Source organism: Solanum dulcamara, chromosome 4 (assembly GCF_947179165.1).
Source record: "Solanum dulcamara chromosome 4, daSolDulc1.2, whole genome shotgun sequence".
Taxonomy (NCBI): Eukaryota; Viridiplantae; Streptophyta; class Magnoliopsida; order Solanales; family Solanaceae; genus Solanum; species Solanum dulcamara.
In genome coordinates, this window is record NC_077240.1 from 19,747,998 (window position 1) to 19,768,499 (window position 20,502).

Sequence of the window (20,502 nt, forward strand, 5' to 3'; positions counted from 1 at the left end):
ATGAAGGGTTATTATCTACATCAGGATGAGTAGACTAAACACTTTCGTTACTATTATATTAAGATATCATGTTAACCCAAAAAAAAAAGATAAAATACGTCAGGGTGAGTATATATTCTTATTTTTATGATAATTTGGTGAATTTAACCTAAATTGAAGGGTTACTAAGAATAAATTCATTAAATATACTCTCATAAATTATAATATTATTCTAGAAAGACTTTTTGTACATCCACAAAAGTTGATTTTCTTGCTTCGAATTATTAGGTAACGAGGGATATTTAGGAAAAAGATATGAATATGTAATATTTTTTTAAAAACAATGCACAGCCGTAGCAACATTAATTAGTTGTCATTCTATGGCAACTTTGGTTGGTGTTACCAGCAAAGAATGTGGTGTTTCCTCCTCTCTAATAAGTGGTTTCAGTTTTGAGTTTTTGATATGAAAAAATCTTTGGAAGAAAATATTTTTTTTCAAATGAGCCTTAAGCCCCGAAAATTCAAATTAGTCAAATTTTAATGTGGATATCGGACATCATATAAAAAATTAAAGGAAACTTTGATCGGTGATGCTTATATATTTTATATTTCAATGGCATATGTGATGAAACATATATTAGTGGTATATAATTATATATCAAGTATATTATAATCCACATCTATAAAAAAAAATATGTATGATATCTTTTGTTTATTAATATGTACTATAATGCATATATACAATTCATATATTGGTACATGTTAGTGTGTGAACATTTTAACATTTTATTAAATTGCAATTTTAGCAATTGTCCATTGATGACATTTAATGTCATCTTTATTATTCTTTCTTTAGTGCATAAAAATGTCTTTCATTATCATCTTTATTTAGTGCAAGACTAAATCATTCCATTATGTATTTTTAATTTAATTATCACTAATAAGTGGTGCACTAAATCATATTATTATGTATTTTTAATTTAATTATCACTAATAATTGGTGCACTAAATCATAATGGTACACTAAATGATGATAATGATGGCATTCTATTATTTTTTCATCTTTGTATGATTTTCTCTCCTATAAATAGAGAGGTCTTCTTTGTTTTGAAGGGAGAATAAGAGAAGAAAAAATTGAGAGAGTTAAGTTTATATAAAAAAGAGAGTTCTTATTAGTTGAAGAGAGGTGTTCTTTGTGTAGAGCTTTAAACTCAACTCTTGTCCAGAGTTTGTTGAGTTACATTTTTGTGATAAGGCTGTTGTATCCTGGAGGGGACAAGTCAAGAGGACTACTGCTGGACCAGTGAAACGATTTACTGCAGTGGGCTTGAATCTCCTTAAAGAGAGCGAGATATCCGCGCCTCAGCCAAGAAGTGAAGTTAATTTCTTCATTTTATTTTTTAATTGTAATTTGTAATCTTATAATTTCTCCAACAGTACATATAGATGAATATTTATTTAAGCGATCATGTTATACTTACTCCTATAGATAAGGGTTATTTATGACATTTTCTCAACACAATGCATTAATTTAGTCCCAGATCCCACGTTGTGAAATTTTGCTGAATTGTTATAATGCATTAATTAAGCATATAAAACTAAAGTTAACTAAATAAAAAGCAAAATCGGTGATTTTTAAATTAGAAAAAGAGAAAAAAAAATAATACCAGAAAATCAAAGACCTCTGTTTGTCTTTTTTCCTTTTCTCTACAGTACCACGAGAATCCAAGACCCATGAAAACCTATTAATATCGTATCTAACCTCTACGTTAATATATATATATCATCCTCTACTTTACCGTAAGATTACTCTGTCCGTACCTAGATATATCAGAGAAAAAAATCTTACAGAAGCGCCGTCCCTCAAAATAGACCCGCAATGATAAATAGATTATAAGAATTATGAAAACAATAAATTAGAAAGAGATAAGCATAATAACTAAATCACGAAGAAGGTTAGTGTTATGAGATTAAATATGAAAAGAAATCTCTGAAATTATACAAAAAATCTTACGTAGTACTATTATTTTTGGAACAGGTGAAAATGATTTTCACCCCTAATTTTATTTTTAAAATCAAACTCCTTCTTAATTTTGAACAATAATCAAACTCTCCCCTTTATCCTAATTAAATTTTTAAAATGCTTATTATACCCTTTCATTATCAATTTTTTTTTTACTTTTTTAGAAATCATGATATTTTTATTTTTTTTATGTAACGTAACAAAAATTTTATAAAAGCATAAATATTATTTTTTGGACAAAAAAGTGAAAAATATTAATTAAGTATATAAGTTAATGATGTTCTATAATGAAGTAAATTAGCATAATGAGAAAATTAATTTTATTAATAATAATTAAAACTCTAATATTTATTTATACAAGTGAAAATAGCATAAAATAACAACTATACAAATATGTTTCAATGTAGGAAATACAAATAATTAATTTAACTAAGGACAAATCTTTAAAGATTGTATTATTTAGATTTTAAATTATTTTAGATTATAATTTATGTAATACTCAATCAATGTCAATCAAAACTTGTTTATTTATATAGAAGAGAATACCCACTGGCCACCCATTTATATTACTTGACTCTCATTCTAAAAATAGTTATTTTAATGTACTTGTCCAATTTATGAAATTTAAGAAATTTTTAATATCTTTTTATTTCTACCCTTAATATTAAATAACTACTAAATAATAATAGTCAAATTTAAGGTTTCAAAATATTAATAATAATGTTTGTTTAGTAAAATACACATTTAATTAATTTTATATATCAAGAAGATTCAAGTAATATGAAACGCAAGAAGTAAGATAATGGAGAAAAGAAAAAATATATGTATACGTACATATACACATACTTAATGTATATTATATTAAAATAACGGCCATAAGAATAATATTAAATTTTGTGATAAATTCGTAAAAGTATTATTCTACTTATAGTGTTGAAGAACTTAAAGAAAAAGTTATAAATATTTATGTTAATAAATAAATTATATATAATATAAAGAGGTATTAAATAAATCTGATATAACAAGGATAAAATGGACAATGCATGGGATAAAGGGGGGAGTTTGATTATTGTTCAAAGTTGAGGGGGAAGTTTGATTTTAAAAGTAAAGTTGAGGCGTGAAAGTGATTTTCACCCTTTTTGGAACAAAGTGTTGTTATTTAGGAAAATTAACGTGAATAAACAAACATATACTAGTTAATTAGTTAATATAGCTATAGTTTGAATTATTTATGGCTCGCGGCAAACATCTAACTGTAATTACAGTTTGAATTTTGTATAATTTGCGCGATTATACAGTTGAGTTTTGTATAATTCATGCGATTAATACAAACGTTGTGTGCGAATTAAAATGTATAGCGAAATACACAAACACTACAAATTGTATAGCGAATTATACAAACGCTGTGCATGAATTGTATAGTGAAATATATAAACGTTATAGAAAAACTTCGAATTGTATAGCGAATTATACAAACGTATACAAATGTTACGAGAATTATACAAACGCTTCTAGAACTATAGCTATGAATTGTAATTAACAAACTATAGCTATAAAATATAATTAAGATATTTTTGAATGGCTATATGTGAAAATTCCATGTTATTTATCACACCGAACTTCTCATCATGTTTCCTGGCCAAGCATTTATCACTGGGCTCAGTGTGGATTTTACTGGCCCAATCAACTTCCTTTGGCCCACTACTACTAAATGGGCCTCAAGATTCTCAAAAGGGTCGAAGTGCACAAATACTCATTTAGGACCCTACTTAAGACCTAATCAATTTTATAAACTTTTACAAGTTTAGCCACTTTAAAATTAACTTGAAACTTACGGAATTGAAGTTGAAAAATCCTAATCTGAACTTCAGATGGCTGCAGTAAGCTGCGTTAGGTGAGGAACTGTGTGGTTATCGATTCAATTTCAATCTTCCTATTATAAGTCCATTCAAACACTCTTAAAAATACATACGTCATGTTAATTATGATAATAGTGTTGTAAATGTCTTGGTACTTGAGAAGATGGAAATATTTTAAAATATAGGGAAAATAAAGAAGTAGAAGAAGATAAATTTCACAAAAAAAATGTAATCAACAAATACAATCTACCTGTCACTCCTTATTTTTAGGCCTAATCAACACTGGGGAAGGGCTATGTGGTTTTGCCAATTTCAAGAATCATCCAACAGATATATAATATTTCAACTCTATGCATATATCAGGTGCAAGTGCCACTTTAAACAGCTAATACTAACAAATAATGCTTAAACCAAACTCTAAAGTTTCCACTTACTTCATTGCTGAATTTCTACTATATAGAAAAGCTAAGGGTATTTCTGTCCATTCAAAAAAGTCCTTCATTGTTGAATTGTGCTGTAGCTTAAAAAATATGAACATAAATTCCTAATGACAAAACAACCAGACAGCTTTCTAGAAATGTCAGTCGTATCCCCAAACGATGTGAACTCTCACGTGGTGGACCCCATGACTGTCCAATCGCAACTTCCTCTTTATAGGATACTCATTTGTGTGTTTTTCTTTATAGGATTAAAAAAACAATGGTTTTTAATTCCAAATTTTCTATTCTCATTTAAATATTACGGAAAAGGTTTAAATATATCATTAAATTTTGAGAAAAGATTTATTTATGTTATTCATTAAAAGTTTGGCTCATTTATATCGTTATTATTTGAGAAAAGACTCATCTATGTCATTATTTTTTAACTTTGATTTTGCAAAATCACCTAAATAACTTTTAACACTTTTCTATTGGAGAAATGCACTTTTTAATCCTTTTTTTCTTCAAGAATATCCTTTTCCTAAACCCACCTCCTAAACTACTGTTATGGACCTTCTCCCTATATATAGAATTCTATTTTCAACAGGAAAACATGGCAAAATATTCTACACATATGCCAATTGAAACACAACCTATATAGCATTGGATTCACTGACAACCAATCACTTATTGAAAACATTCCCTAGGAGTTCCCTATTGGTCCTTTTATGTTTTGTGGTAAGGGTCTATTAATACACACTACAACAATTGAGTTAATGTCTTTGTATCCAAAGTCGCTAAATCTTTATCGATATTTGTAAAGAGTTTGGTTAAATATCCATATTTATTATTGCGGCTAAATATATTATAGTGATAGTTATATTATTGCCTCTGAGTCCTTTATTTGTTGTAGTGACACTCTTGAATAGTTTTGATTAGGACGTACATACGTTGGTATGGATAAATTTAGTTTTTTTATATTTTACCAACCAAACTAATTATGTTGGTATTTTAAATCTATAACCAAATCAAACCAATAAGAGTTGGTTTTCTCCATTTTTGATGTTTTTTTTAGTTTTTTCTCGATAAAGTCTTCACATAACAAAAATTGTAACTAATACTTTCAAATGTTTCTTGTCTAGATACAATGATTATATGGCGGTTTCAAGAAAATAAAAAAATATAATAAGTCAAGTCATATGCTAAAATATAATGTCACCAATAATAAAGACAATGAAAGAAAAAATTTTCAAAATAGCGATAGCTTGAGCCTTGATTATCAAACATATATAGTGATAGCTTTAATTATTACCCAATGAAGCGAGAGTTTTTGAAATTCATTCTGTATCAATGACACTTTGTTTTGTATTAGTAATATAATAAATACAGAGCGGAAGGTTGTATCGCTGATGCAACACAAATTATTGTATCACTAAAAGAAAGTGAATTTTTGAAACTGTTGAATCATCGATACATAACGAATTTCAAAAATTGTTCTATCACTGTTAGAAGTGAATTTCAGAAATTATTGAATCACTTATACAAAGCGAATTTCAGTAGCTGTTGTATCACTGATACATGACAAATTTCATAAACTCTCATTGTGTTTGATAATCAAGACTCAAACTATTGTTATTTTTGAATTTTTTTTAGAGGACACTTTTATAGGCCAAGAAGTCAAACTGCTACTCCAATGTGAAATGACTATACATCTATCACCGAAAACGCTACCTAGTAGCACGTGCCTAAATTCTGACGCTCGATTAAAGGCTGATTGGGACAGGCTGGCACAAGGCTTCAGGTTAATTGTTGATCTTCTGAAAAGTCATTATGAGGGCTCCACAACTATCAGAGGGCTTGTCCGCGATAGGAGTTCCAGCCTTGGTCATGTCGATATTGTCACATTCCTAATTTTTTTCACTCCGCTCTTAAAAGAAACGAAGTTTTGAAAGAGTTTTTTAATTAAATCGACGTTTTAAAAAGGGATTATTTATGCTATTAGAACCTCTATTTGAAATTGAGTTATGGTGTTTAAAATCATCTTATTTTAACCCTTAATCAAAAGAAAGTTGGCTCTATTTTTATTGGTCAGTGAACGAGAAATTCGGATAAGGAATTTTGTTAATCGAAGCGATTGTATTAGGCACCGCTCGAGTCTCCTAGTTCTAGCATGATCGTTCTATTGATTTATATATGGCTTGAACTCACTTTGGTGTAACGATCTGTTCCCGTCGCTAGGGATAGACCAATGAGGAAGGATTTCGGGCAAAAAAACTTGGGGTAGTAACTTCAAAAAAATTGAGCCTAGGCCAGACTTGGATGAATTCTAAGTTAGGTGAAGTCTAGGGTGATCACGTGAATGATTTGAGGTCGAATCTATAATTTAATTAGATAAGTTGATAGCCACGACGATATAGAGCATTTACGGCTTCACAGAATCGCATTCGAGAGAGTAAAACTCTCGTAATCAAATTTGGAGTGAAAGATATAATTTTAATGCTCTTTGGAAGGAGTATGTTGAGAAATGGGGGCGGGCTTGGAGCACAAAGTCTGAGCTCATTGTTCCTGCATATCCAGCCAGAGCGGGATCTGCCCCGACTTAAGTCGTGAAAAAGATTAGAAACGGTCTAGTGCGATTTTCATTGATTTTCCACGGATTTCTAAAACCTCAAAAGGCGATCTATGACGATTTTCATTATTTTTTCATGGATTTCCACGCTTAAGGTAAGGTTTTTACTCCCTAGATTCATACTTTGATTCTTAGAAACTAGAAGTATGGGTGGTAATCATTGGAGGAGGGTTTGAACTAAAAATCTATGGTGGAAAATAGCCCTAGGGTAAGGTTAGGATCATGGATTTGACCTAGGGAGTGGAATTGTGTTAAATTTCCTAATAGTTAGGCGATTGTATTGATCCTTGATATGTATTGAGTGTTTTCTAGACCAAGAACGAGAAGAACGAACTCGAAAAGGGAAGACTTTTGCATTGTAAGGTTGTGAAAGCTTAAATTTGAAGTAGGTGATAGCCTAGTTTTCCGCATGTGTTTCATATACTTGTTAAATTGCTTCATGATATATATGTGTGTATATAAATAAGGAACATGCTAGATTATGTGTGAAATGATCATTTGCTGGTCTGTTATTGTGATGAACCTGTTCTTGGAGGTATAAATGTTGTAAACATTGAATGTTCTTATAATTGTGATATCTTGGGATTGGGTGTCACGTTACGTCACATAATTTGGATCGATAGTCATGTTCCGACACTTATTTGGATTGAATGTCACATTCCGACACATACTTAGATCGGGTGTCACGTTCCGACACAAAGTTGATTGTTTGTAGGTCCCTTGAAATGATCCTTCTGTGAAATTATAGAATGTGGATGACATTGAGTTGTGATTTTGAGAAGTAGTTGACTTATTCTGTATATGTATATGCCTATTGTGTTGAATTTACTTGTTTATAATTCTCTTATTGGCTAACCGCGTGATCTTATCCGTACACCATTATTTTTGTGTACTGATAGTACTCTTGCTCTGATTTTTTGTTGAGTACATGGCATATTCAGTCGGTTGCGGAGAGACCTCGCTTGGAAGATTAGAAGTTTGTTGAAAGTTTAAGGATGAGCTATTCTGTCATGTTGTCGTGGACTTTTTCATTAATCTCAGTCCTTCTTTCGGGACTCAAATGTTTAGACACTATTTTAGTATTTTGACTTCTGTTGGAGAGTGTTTCCCCTTTTCTTACATGGACACTGGTTAGAGTTTTGGTACGGACGATTTTCAGTTCCTAGGATGTGTTGACTTCCGTATTTTCATGTTTATTAAAATTGTTGGATGATTTAAGGAAACTCAATATTATTTCCTGGTTATATTCCTACTTCTGCAAGGTTTTTAATATTTATTTCTTAAGTTGATAAGCTGGGCTGTAGAAATGGTTCTCCCACTGAAATAAGTATTATGGGTGCCAGTTCCTGGCGGGTCGGAGTCGTGACATTGAGTATGTTAAACTTATGCGCTAAAAATGTTTGTTACTCGCTTTTTTTGATTTATTAAAAACTCATTTAAAACTATCTTATTTTATTAGTATTTAGTGTACTGGCGACAACGCTTTCCTGTCTTACCACTGATTATTTATTTGTTTGTGTGTTCGCACCTAAAATTTGCTTAACGCTCTTCGGATCGTAATATTTGCCTATTATTATTAATTAAATAAAATTTAATTATCAAAACTTAAACATACTATTGCATGAATAATAAAACATAATAATATTCAATGATATATAATATACACAAAATAAAAATTACTATCATAATAATTATACCAATTCCTATCACCTTGTGGCTTTCCAAATAGAACCAGAAAGAGACCGTCAGAGGTAGTTGATCGTATCACTTGTTGCCGAATTTCTACCTCCATTACTGCATAAGGGCTTCTTGTTTGGGCCATAGATGGCCTAATTGAAAGCCATGTTTTTGACATATAAGTATTATTGATAGAAAATATAATTTTTTTATATAAGAGTAGAAGAGTAATTAAAAGTTTGACAAATCTAAAATGCCATGTCTCAAAAATATTAATGAATTGATTATAATAGACTTCATTAAAAAAAATGAAAATTAGGCCTTCAATTGAATTTGGCTTTAGGCTACTGGTATGTTTTAGCCGTCAATCAATTGTTACGAATGAATTGACCTTTTAAACCCGTTTGGTCGCAGTTTGAATTGACCACACAAGTATATTAATTAAGAAATAACATTTGCGGTCCTTGTAGACTATAGGACCAATAAAAACTGGTCGTTCAAAAGTTTTAGCCAACAACTTTTTAGCGACCAGCAATATGGCCCCAAAAACATTTTAAGGACTAGTATAGTACTACGAATCTTTTAAGTGTCAACCACGAAACTCCGTCCTTGTTAGTTTTTAGGGATGAAGCTCGTAATTGCGGGTCACAATTATTTTTTTATGGTCATTATAAATGCTTAGAGACCATAATTAATTAGACCGTTAGAGATCAAACGACACAAACTTGCAAAGTTGGCTCCAACTGACTCATAAAGTCAAATTCGGATCAGAATGACAAGTTTGTTATACATATTAGTTCTTGACATAAATGTGTATAATCATGCTCACAATTTTGGTTCATTCAATGACTTTGATTGCATGAGAGATCCACTTGCGTGTGTTAGTAAAAATGGAAAATGTAGCTTGAGATTGACAACTATAAGTTGTCTTTATTCCACGAACTATGAGTTATCCATTACCTGTTAATTTAGTAAGACTACAAATCTTGTTGAAACACACTTTTGAAAATGAGTAAATAACTATGGATTAGAAGCAAAGACGACCACTAGGATAAGCTTCTTATGTACACATAAGATCTTGAACTTGAGCACAACCATTCAGAAAAGGAACAATAACAATAATAAAATAGTGCGATAATCGAAATGCAACAAACAATAAATGAGGGTAGATATCAAAAGCAAGAAACTATAGAAATACGATTAATACTATGACAGACATCACCATACCTAAATTCATCAAAAAGCAAGACGTTCTTCTATTTATTAACCTTCTATTCTAATCCATGATCTTCTCACCCTTCTATCTAATAGAGAAAAGAAAGAGACGAGAGAACAAGAAAAAAATAGTTCTTCGAATATTTTTCCTACTTTCATTCTAAAAATTATTAAGAAAATAAAAATATTTTCTATTTTATTAGAATTTTTTTTATCGTTATCTAAATGAAAATTAATAATGTGTTACTATGATCTTATATATATGACATATATTATCAGCTTAAAAGGTACACGAAATTATTGTATTTTAATTGTTAAAATGAGATTAAGAACAAAAAAAAATTATTTCCTACTCATAATATTAGTCAATGTGATTTTAAAAGAAAAAAAGAAACAAGAATAGGGTTCATTAAAAGTAATATTTCTATCGAAATGCCCTCATAATAATTATTATATACCATCATAGCAACCCGGTCATTAATTTTCATTTATATAACGATGAAAAATTTCTAATAAAATAGAAAATAATTTTATTTCTTAAGAGTTTTTAAAATTAAAGTAGGACAAACATTTCTAATTTAAAGAATCATCAAAAAGAAATAGTATATTTATTTGGAAAAAGGCATTTTGACCCATTAAGTAACAATAATGATATTTTTGGACCAACTATTGAAAGCAAGAATATATCTGGACCAAACTATCAACTGAGAATATATTTATTCATTTCACATAATTTAAGAATATTTTTTTACCATTTTCCGTTATTTTATTTATGTTAGATAATTACATATGTCTCCATATGTTTAAAAGGATTTAGTAGTGTTATGTCGAAAAAAAGATGATTTAAATTTAATTTCAAATTTTTAGAGAAAACATTAATTTTAGAAAAGAAGAGTCGCCACTTAATTTTTTAAAGAACTTAAGAAAACTTAATTTAAAAGACCCTAATAGATTTAAGTCTTAAAAATTCAGAGAAAAAAATACGAGGTTTTTATTTCCACTTTGAGAAGGTGTTAAACATTCAAAGTGCCGCTAACGCGCGGTTATCCGATGATTTGAAAAATTATTTGACTAACTTTTAAAAATATTAATTTAAAAGGAAACGAAGACTTTAAAATTATAATTTTTTTAGAAAAAATGATCAAACTTAAACATTGAAAATAATATACATGTGTATAAAAAAAGTAAAAGCTTATCAAATAACTAAGTAAAGGTAGAAAATCATTTAAAGAGTAAATTAACATGAATTGGTTTATCTTTAGGAGAATCTAATTAAGTTAAAATAAATTAAAATTAATATATAAGCAAGCATAAATAACATAAGGAAATAAATTATTACAATCTGAATCAATATAAATAAACAATAAATAACAATGAAAATATGGCCCGACACTTAGTTTCTGTACGCCTGGACTAAGCTGTTGGGTCATTTGCATTTTTGCACCTTAAGCACAATTCCACATATATACACTGAATCTTAGACTGTATATACAATGTATATAGTGTATACAAAATTATTTTTGTATATCGAGTTGTATACACACTGTATACCACCTGTTTGTTCCCTCTAACTAACATTGTATTTAGTTAAAAAGAAAATCTTTTTGAGATGATTTTCGAATAACTACATAAATAGTAATAAAAAATATAGTTATATAGAAATATGTATATTATATTAAAATTTTAAAAAAGATAAAAATAATTAAGAATAATATGAAAATATCTTTGTTTTAATAAAACCCAATTATTTCAAAAATGTTCAAAATTCAAAGAAACTCGGTAGTTAATTGTGTTGTGGAGGGTCAAAATTAAGTATCAACAACTGTCATTTTCTTTGGATAGGATCGATAAAAGAGATCCTTGACAAAGAAAATTGACAAATTCAATTTTGATCAACTCCATCTTCATCTTTCTGAAAAGTTGTTGGTATGGATTTTGGATTATGGCTGGACCCAGAAATAACCACACGTCTTTCGATAGGAATGTGATTTACTGTGGTGGAAGTCGTTGCTCAGCTCGTGTCCTATGAGTTTGATATTCCTCTTTGTACTGTGTCCTAGTTCGCTGCTAAGAAAAGATTCCACGTTGTGCTGCATCCTCTTTGATGTCGTTCGCACTTTTTTCATCCTCTTTGCATGTTGAATATCTCCATTGATCCAATGGTAGGATAATACTGCTCTATCGATAGGATGGTGATCCATTGATAGGATACTTGGCAAAATAAATACATGTCCATCGATAAGATGAATAAAAATGCTCCATATGTAGGATAATGATGCTCTATTGGTAGGAGGGTGATCCATTAATAGGATACTCGGAAAAATAACTGTATGTCTATCGGTAGGACGAATGAAGATCCATTTATAGGATATAAATGCGTTTTTATCGATAGGACGAATGAAGATCCATTGGTAGGATATGTTGATCGATCGATAGGATGAATGATAATTCATTAGTAGGATGATGTTGCATGTCCATCGATAGGATGAATGAAGGTGATTCGTCGGCAATATATGATGCATGTCGATTGGTAAGACGAATGATGGTGATCCATCGGTAGAATATTTCAGCAAAATAACTGTCTGTCCATCGCTAGGACGAATGAAGTTCCATTGATAGAATATAAATGTGTGTCCATCGATAGGACGAATGAAGATCCATTGGCAATTTACACTTCAAATTTTCTCTGATATTTGATGCGTCTTATGTGTGCCCTTCAGGCGTTTATAAAGCTGGAAAATGTTGATGTTTCGCTTCAACGAGATCAACATACAATGTCCCTCTCGACAAATAATTATGCGAATGTTATCCTCTTGGATGATTTGAATAATGCACGACCCTTTTGGCAATGCAATATAATAAAATGACCCCCTCGATAAATAAATATACAAATGTCATCTTCTTGGATGATTTGAATGATACACGACCCTTTTGGTAATGCAATGTTATGAAATATCCCTTTCGACAATGTAATATAATGAAATGGCCCTCTCGGCAATGATATGATAATGATGATGGCCCTCTCGACAATGCTATGAAAATAAAATGGCCCTCTTGGGAATCATATTACCACTTTCGGTAATTTAATATGAATAACCTCTTGGCAATAATATGTAATGTCATCCTCTTGGATGATTTGAATGATGCATGACTCTCTTGGTAATGCAATGAAAATGAAATGACCCTCTTGGCAATGATATTATCATTTCCGGTAATATAATATGAATGACCCTCTTGGCAATAATATGTAATGTCATCCTCTTGAATGATTTGAATGATGCATGACCATCTTGGTAATGCAATGAAAATAAAATGACCCTCTCGGCAAATAAATATGCAAATGTCATCCTCTTGGATGATTTGAATGATGCACGACCCTCTGGGTAATACAATGTAATGAAATGGCCCTCTCGGCAATGATATGATAATGACCCTCTTGGAAATGATATGATAATGGCCCTCTCGGCAATGCAATGTAATGAAATAGCCCTCTCGGCAATGATATGATAATGATGATGACCCTCTCGACAATGATATGATAATGATGATGGCCCTCTCGGCAATGATATGATAATGACCTTCTCGACAATACAATATAATGATATGGCCCTGTTGGCAATGATTTAATGATGACTCTCTTGACAATGATATGATAATGTCCCTCTGAGCAATGATAATATCCCGCACTTTTGGGGATTCAGAAAGAGAAAAAAATATTTTTGGCTTGCAAGGAATGAGGTTGTGAATTATTTTATTCATTTTAATTAGTATCGGTGTGATGTTCATAGAAAAAATGGTATGAAAATACGAAGGAAGGCCGAGGGCAAAATTAAGAATTTTGGAAACTAGTTTGTGAATTACTAATAAGACTTATGGTTTTGTTGGGCTCAAAACCATAATAATAATAGTAATATTGAGGCCCAACAAAAGAAAAGGCCCAAGTTTTGGAAAGTTAGCCCATTAATTAGGTAATATATATATATATATATATATATATATATATATGTTGATGACTTTTAAGTCATCTTTATCCATTAAGTTCTCTTTATCAAAAAGAAACTACAAGAAAATTCTAGAGGAAAGGAAGGAGAGAAAACTCTAGCTAGAGAGAAGAAGAGAGCTCGGATTTGAGGGAAAAAAAAGGTGAGTTCTCCAATTTTGTTCTGTGAATTAATTATCTAGAGTATACCACGATGATATGGATGTATTAATAGTATAAAATCATGTCTAGGAGCAGCACCAAATGGATAGCAACCAGCCACGACGTTTTAATCGCGTTAGAAGAGTTTCCGAGGCGGGTTTTGGCGAGTTTTGGCCAATTTCGGAAAAGGTAAGGTCTTTCCTTTCAATTTGAAGTTTATGGTGTTGTTATAGGGTGTATTACACATCCTTTATGCTACTGGAAGTGTAAGAACGTCGTAGAAATGCTCAGCGAAAGAAACAATCTAAATTGAAGTCGTCGTAGTTAAATTATAGTCGAAATGAGGCGTTGTGCATGTGGGGGATGCTGTTGGTCGCGTGGTGGTATTTTGCAGGGCCTAAAAGTGTTCTAAAGGAGGTGGTGGAGCTGCTGGTTTCAGCCACACGACCCCCGCTTTGTATGGCTAAAGGTTTTGCAAAATGGAAACTAGAAACTCTATTTTTGTATCATAGTTTGGAGCTAGTTGTTTGGAGCTTGTATTGTGTAAGGTTGAAGTGATTTAATTGTAAATATGCTGCTACTTGTTGTTGTTGGTATGGTTGTTGATATTGTGGCCGAGTTGAAATCTTGGGGATGTTGAAGTTATAGGGGAAATGCTGCCCGATTTTCGGTAGCATCGGAACTAGTAACAAACTAGTCGGGGGTAATTGATAAGGAAATGACTCCTATTAGTACTTGGTTGTAGAGTGGGCTATTGGAAAGTGAAAGGCTATTAATATTAGTATTACTTTCATGTCTATAGGTTAAGGAGGTATCAAGGCAAGCCGAATTTCAATTAATCCCGAAAAAGGTATGTGAAGCCCTTTCTTCTCTTGGCATGTCTTTGGTATGAGTAAATAGAGCTACCCTTCTTCTCTCTTGATATGCCCTTGACGTAAGTTATGATGTTATGATGAAACGTTTATGGTACCGAGTCCCTTGATGGGCCAAGTATGATATGTGTTACTATCTAAGGATCGGGTCGTACGTTCCACGGCACATATGTATATAATGATTTTATGAGGGAAAGTAGAGGGTATGTAAAGCTTATTCTCTTTCTTCTTTTGGCATGGCCCATAGAAAGCCACGGACGAAGAATGCGCAAAGTCTACAAGAAGCTCTTATTCTTAAGTACACTAAGATGTCTAACGTTTTTAATTTCCTAAAACTTATGTCTTTTTGCCTCGATTCATTTGAAAGTGTTCAACCATCCTAAGTTGGTATAATTTAGGTTGTGGTATAAAGCATGACTCTTATTCACTCCTTTAAGCTATAACCCTTCTAATAATTGAATTATGGCCTCTCAAGTTTTTTCTATACCTTGGGAAGTAGTAAGTAGGTAAAGTTAATCTCTTTTTTTGATATGAACTTTATGAAATAAATAGATGAAGTATGGGTGATCCCAAGGAAGCCCCATTCTCAAGGCCACTAATATGGCTATTTTCTTGACTTCCAAAGATATTTTATTATGCCTTGATACGAGTAGATGACTCCAAAAGGGCTACTTTAATGCAAACCATAAGGACACTCCAAAGGTACTTGTTATGGCTATTGTCTTAATTTTTGCGTGATCGTTCATTTTGATTAGTTCAACAAGTCTCCAATGATGGTTTAAATTGCATAGGGTTACTCACTACTCCACTAGTGTATACTGTGATACATCTTTCACCAAGTCCCGAGCCGGCTATAATTACTATATGATATATGGATCGGGCCGAACGTTCCTCGGTATTACTATATGATATATGGATCGGGCCGAACGTTCCTCGATATTACTATATGATATATGGAATGGGCTGAACGTTCTTCGGCATTACTATATGATATATGGATTGGGCCGAACGTTCCTCGGCATTACTATATGATATATAGATCGGGCCGAACGTTGCTCGGCATTACTATATGATAAATGGATCGGGTCGTACGTTCCTCGGCATCATTATATGAGATAGCACTAATAGCACATAGATGCTTATGATAACAGAGTAATGTGGTTGTTACACCAGGTCCCCGAACGGGCCAGATATAGTATGTGATGATAGTATGTATGACTTTAGTTTATGAGATGCAGGTCCAGTGGTTTGTTGAATATTATACTTTTCCCTACATCCCTACATTAGTTGTGCCCTCTTTTTGATGTTTTATACTTTACATACTCAGTACATATGTCGTACTGACCCCCTCTTTCCGGGGGGGCTGTATTTCATGCCCGCAAGTACAGGCGCGTGCTTTGGGGATCCGCCAGCTTAGGATTCCACTCAGTAAATTTGGAAGAAGCTCTATTGAATCGGAGCCGAGTTTTAGTACTAAATCTTCTATGTATATATTTATTTGATTACGGGTATGGTGGGGCCCTATCTCGCCTTATATTACTGTTCTTTCTCTTAGAGGTCTGTAGACATGTATGTGGGTTGTATATGTATGCGTGTAAGGTTGTGCCTATATGTTACGATAGCCTTGTTGGCTTATATATTGTCTTGCCTGTTGGTATGCTATGACTCAAATAGGAGACATGTTTACTTATAGTTAGCAGGGGTATATGCGATTGTCTAGTTCGGGCACTCGTCACGGCCTACGGGGTTGGGTCGTGACAAAAGTGGTATCAGAGCGGTCCTTCCTTGGAATGTCTACAGATCATTCTAGTAGAGTCTTGTTTATCGGTGTTTTGTGCACCACATCTATAAATAGGATGCTACAAGGCATTTAGGATGTTATCTTTCCTTCTTGTCTTAGATCGTGCGATAGAGCTATTCTATTAGGATGATTCCCCCCCTAACGGACTACGAGATGTACGGTCATACCTCTACAGGAAGCTTGTTTCTGACCTCTTTTCTTGTAGGTGGGTACAGGCTGTGGTGGAAAATGAAGAGACCAGCTCTAGACAGTATAGGGGTGCGGCAAAGGCCCCTAAGGTACACATGGGACCTCAGGCTCCAGGACCAAGCAGGCGGAGCCCCAGTTATTCGATTGAGACAGATCCCTCTAAAGACCCTGATTATGTTATAGAAACCGATCCTTCAGAAGGCCCGACGACAGGTTCTCCAGAGCATCTAATGACCAGGGAAGTGGTTTCGGAAGCCACGCCAGCTGTTCTTATGACCGAGCACTATATCAGGCCAACTCCTACGGTAAGTGTTATGATATATTCGACCCTTCTATCTTGGTCGTTGATGAACCAAGAATTTCTTAGCTATCAATATCTTTTGGATTCAAGCGAGGAAGACGACGAGGGACAGACAAGCAAATGGCATCCAGATAGAGACGAGGAGCATACTTTACCTCCTAGGTCACCGGATCGAACTGGGATTGATCGATCGCAGGTATAGGGGAAGGATAAGTATAGTTTTTGCTGGCTATATGGGACAAGTTGTCATTTTTGTTTTGGCCTTAATGTAGGAAGCCTCGTGTGACTGGGATATGAGATGCTATAAACATATGTATATATTGGCCCTATGAGGCATTGTGGCATTGATATAATATGATATGGATGTATATATATGTTGGCCTTGTATGACATTGTTGGTACTTCCTGAGTGCAGGTTTGAGATAGTAAAGAATACAGAGGAAACTCTATCCAAATTTTTCTAGAAATAAAAAGAGAATAAGATACAGGGCTGTAGTATATCTTGAAAGGTCGTGCCCACAATAATGATGAGATTTGGCTAAACCACGGGTGTGGCTAACCTCGAGAAATAAGTTTATTGCTGAATTAATGGCAATAAAAACTAGAAGGTCGATACTAGTATGGTAAAATGAAGTTGGAAAAGACTTGTGATCCTAAGAAGATAATTTAGAGAAGACTGGTAAATCTGGATAGCATAATATAATAAGGCACCGACTGAATTTTGAAAATTCTTATGTTGAAATTGGAATCACTGCCGGTGAACTTTTGAGTAGTGATTGGGTTCATGTGAACAAAATTATGAGATTTTTTGAGATATTTTATCTTTTTACTTTGAAAATATCTGGATCACGTAATGTTATGTCAAATATTCATTTTCTTAAAATTTATGCGGTTGTTGTTTATTTGAATCAATTGATGGCAATCAAAGACACTGGTTTAAGCGATATGGCAAAAAAGATGTAAGAAAAATTTAATAAGTATTAGGGAGATCGAGCAAAAATGAACAAGATAATTTTCATTTTGGATCCTCGTTACAAGCTTGAATCAGTTAGCTATGCACTTGTAAAGATGTTTGGGAAAAAAGGGCCATCTATACAAGCAGAAGTAAAGAAGTACATGACTTCATTATTTAGCGAGTATGTAAAATCCAACTCAAAAGGCAGCGTGCTTGCTCAATCTTCACCTTGATCTTCACTGGACACTTCTACTTCCGGGCTTTCTAGCAGTCAAGTAAGTACCCAAAGTACAGGACTTTTAGAATCATTCATAAAAGATCTAAAGAACTATAAAACAATGAATGGAGGTGTGGATGCTAGAACGGAGTTAGATAAATATTTTGGTGGAGAAACTGAGGATGATAGTAAAGAATTTAACATCCTAAACTGATGAAAAATGAACTCAGCTAGATTTCCTATTCTTGCTGAGATGGCTCGTGATGCATTAGCTGTACCAGTTTCAAGTGTAGCATCTGAATCTGCATTTAGTACGGAAGGACGTCTTCTTGATTCATTTAGGAGTTCATTGACTCCTAATTTAGTGCAAGCTCTAGTGTGTCTTCAAGATTGGCTTCAAAGTGAAAAATTAAATAATCTGTTAGTGTTGAGGAAGATCTTGATAATCTCAAGCAGCTTGAACAAGGTAATGATACTTTTTATTATATTTGTTGTATATTATTGTTGTAAATGATTTATACTTATTACATGACTCATTATGATAATTTTCTCTTCAGATTTAGCCAGCGCTGGGAAAGACCCTACGCCCACTGTAGTTGACATACAGTACAAGGTGACTTTCATAATGTTCTGTTATGATCTTGGTTAGAGATAGTTTGAGGATTTACTTTTGAAAAAAAGTTCTAACTTTTAGTATAAATATATATGGGTGAGAACTGAGAACTAATGCACTTGCTACTCCTTTGTAATAGTGAGTACTCTCTTTGTTTAACATACATTGTTGAAATTCTTCAGCATTGTGTTATCTAATTTGAAGCAGGAGTGGACATTTAAGAATTATTTGATTTAATATGATTTGTATTCATTTGTTGAATGCAGGAGAAGAATGTGCTTCCACAAGAAAAGAAAGACGAGCAGAAAGCTGTGGACGCTGCATTGCTCAATATGTTTTTATTCTCGATAAATCAGAGTTGTTTGTGTTGAATCAGTATTTTGATGTTTATTGTTTGTGGAAGAAATAAGACGAATAATGGTGTTGTTTTAAAAGTAAGATTCTAGTGATATCGATGGTAATTAACAAATGTGATTACTGTCTATCTTTTTGTATTTCTTAAAAGGAATGATTTGTTGATTGATTGATGATTTGCAAGGCTGCTTGTCTGCATTCACTGATGTCCAGCTAACATGATTGTGTTTGACGTATTTATGTCATTTACACATAGTATTGCCTCTGATTTTTTATTTCTTCTCCTGAAGTTTCAAATAATACTCTTAGCTATTTACACGAAGGTGATTGAGGTATTTATACAGTTTAAACAAGTTATTTCCTCTGTTTTCTCCCTTCAATTTTCTATCATTGGTATCAGTTCTATTTTATCTTCCAGTCAAATGCTCCTCTTAGCTGATCAGAGGCCTTAACGTATTTATTTCAAGTGCAATTTATTTTCTTCAATCTTCAAAGCTCAGTGAGATGCTTTTCTGCCATGTCAAGAATTTCCTAAGTATTGAAGCTACATGTTATCAAGATGAGTGTTAAGTTGTGTGTACTCTTCTTGACTGCCATGATGGCTGTAGCTATATATGAATATACTATAAAGTTTAAGTGGCAGGTTGTTGTTAATTTGTTCACATATCTGTTTAACTAACTTCTCACATTGTGCATGCCTGTTGAGAAGGGGAGTTGAAGTAAATGACAGAAATTTTACATGTTGTTACCATCAATACACCGCACGATAATTGCTAATTTGATACCGAACCAAACGATATCTTATAGGTTGGCTAGAGGATAAGTACTTTTAAAAGCCGATAACTGTTAAGTCAAACCGTTAAGTATAATAATCCATCCAATCCGCCCGATAAGCAGCCCTACTTGCCACCTATTGTCGTTTGTATTTAAGTTCTATATGCTGCCAGACACAGAAAAATATGCTAATGAGGAGGGGCGTACATCGGTCGGTTCTATTTGATTTTATGTATTATCATTTTAATTTATCTCTTTTTTGTTTCAAAATACGCTAAACCAATAATTAAATCAATTAAATATTTTTTTATCACTTCGATTTTTGATTTAACCACTAAGAAAATGCTCGTAAAATAATTATATAACTTCTTCAACAATTTGACGCGACAAGATCATAACATGGCTTTACAAAATAGATTCAGTAGTAACTAATATGAAAAGAACAATATGAGTGCAACACAAATAAAAAAATTAAGATAATAAT

At 32.6% G+C, this 20,502-nt stretch overlaps 1 non-coding gene across 1 annotated transcript; it reads left to right on the forward strand.

Annotated features, from left to right (window-relative positions):
- The first annotated feature begins 19,843 nt into the window (after positions 1 to 19,843).
- On the forward strand, positions 19,844 to 19,935 carry LOC129888168 (small nucleolar RNA snoR109). Its single transcript, XR_008766592.1, has one exon. It is a non-coding gene; the product is annotated as a small nucleolar RNA snoR109 (small nucleolar RNA).
- Positions 19,936 to 20,502: the final 567 nt, after the last annotated feature.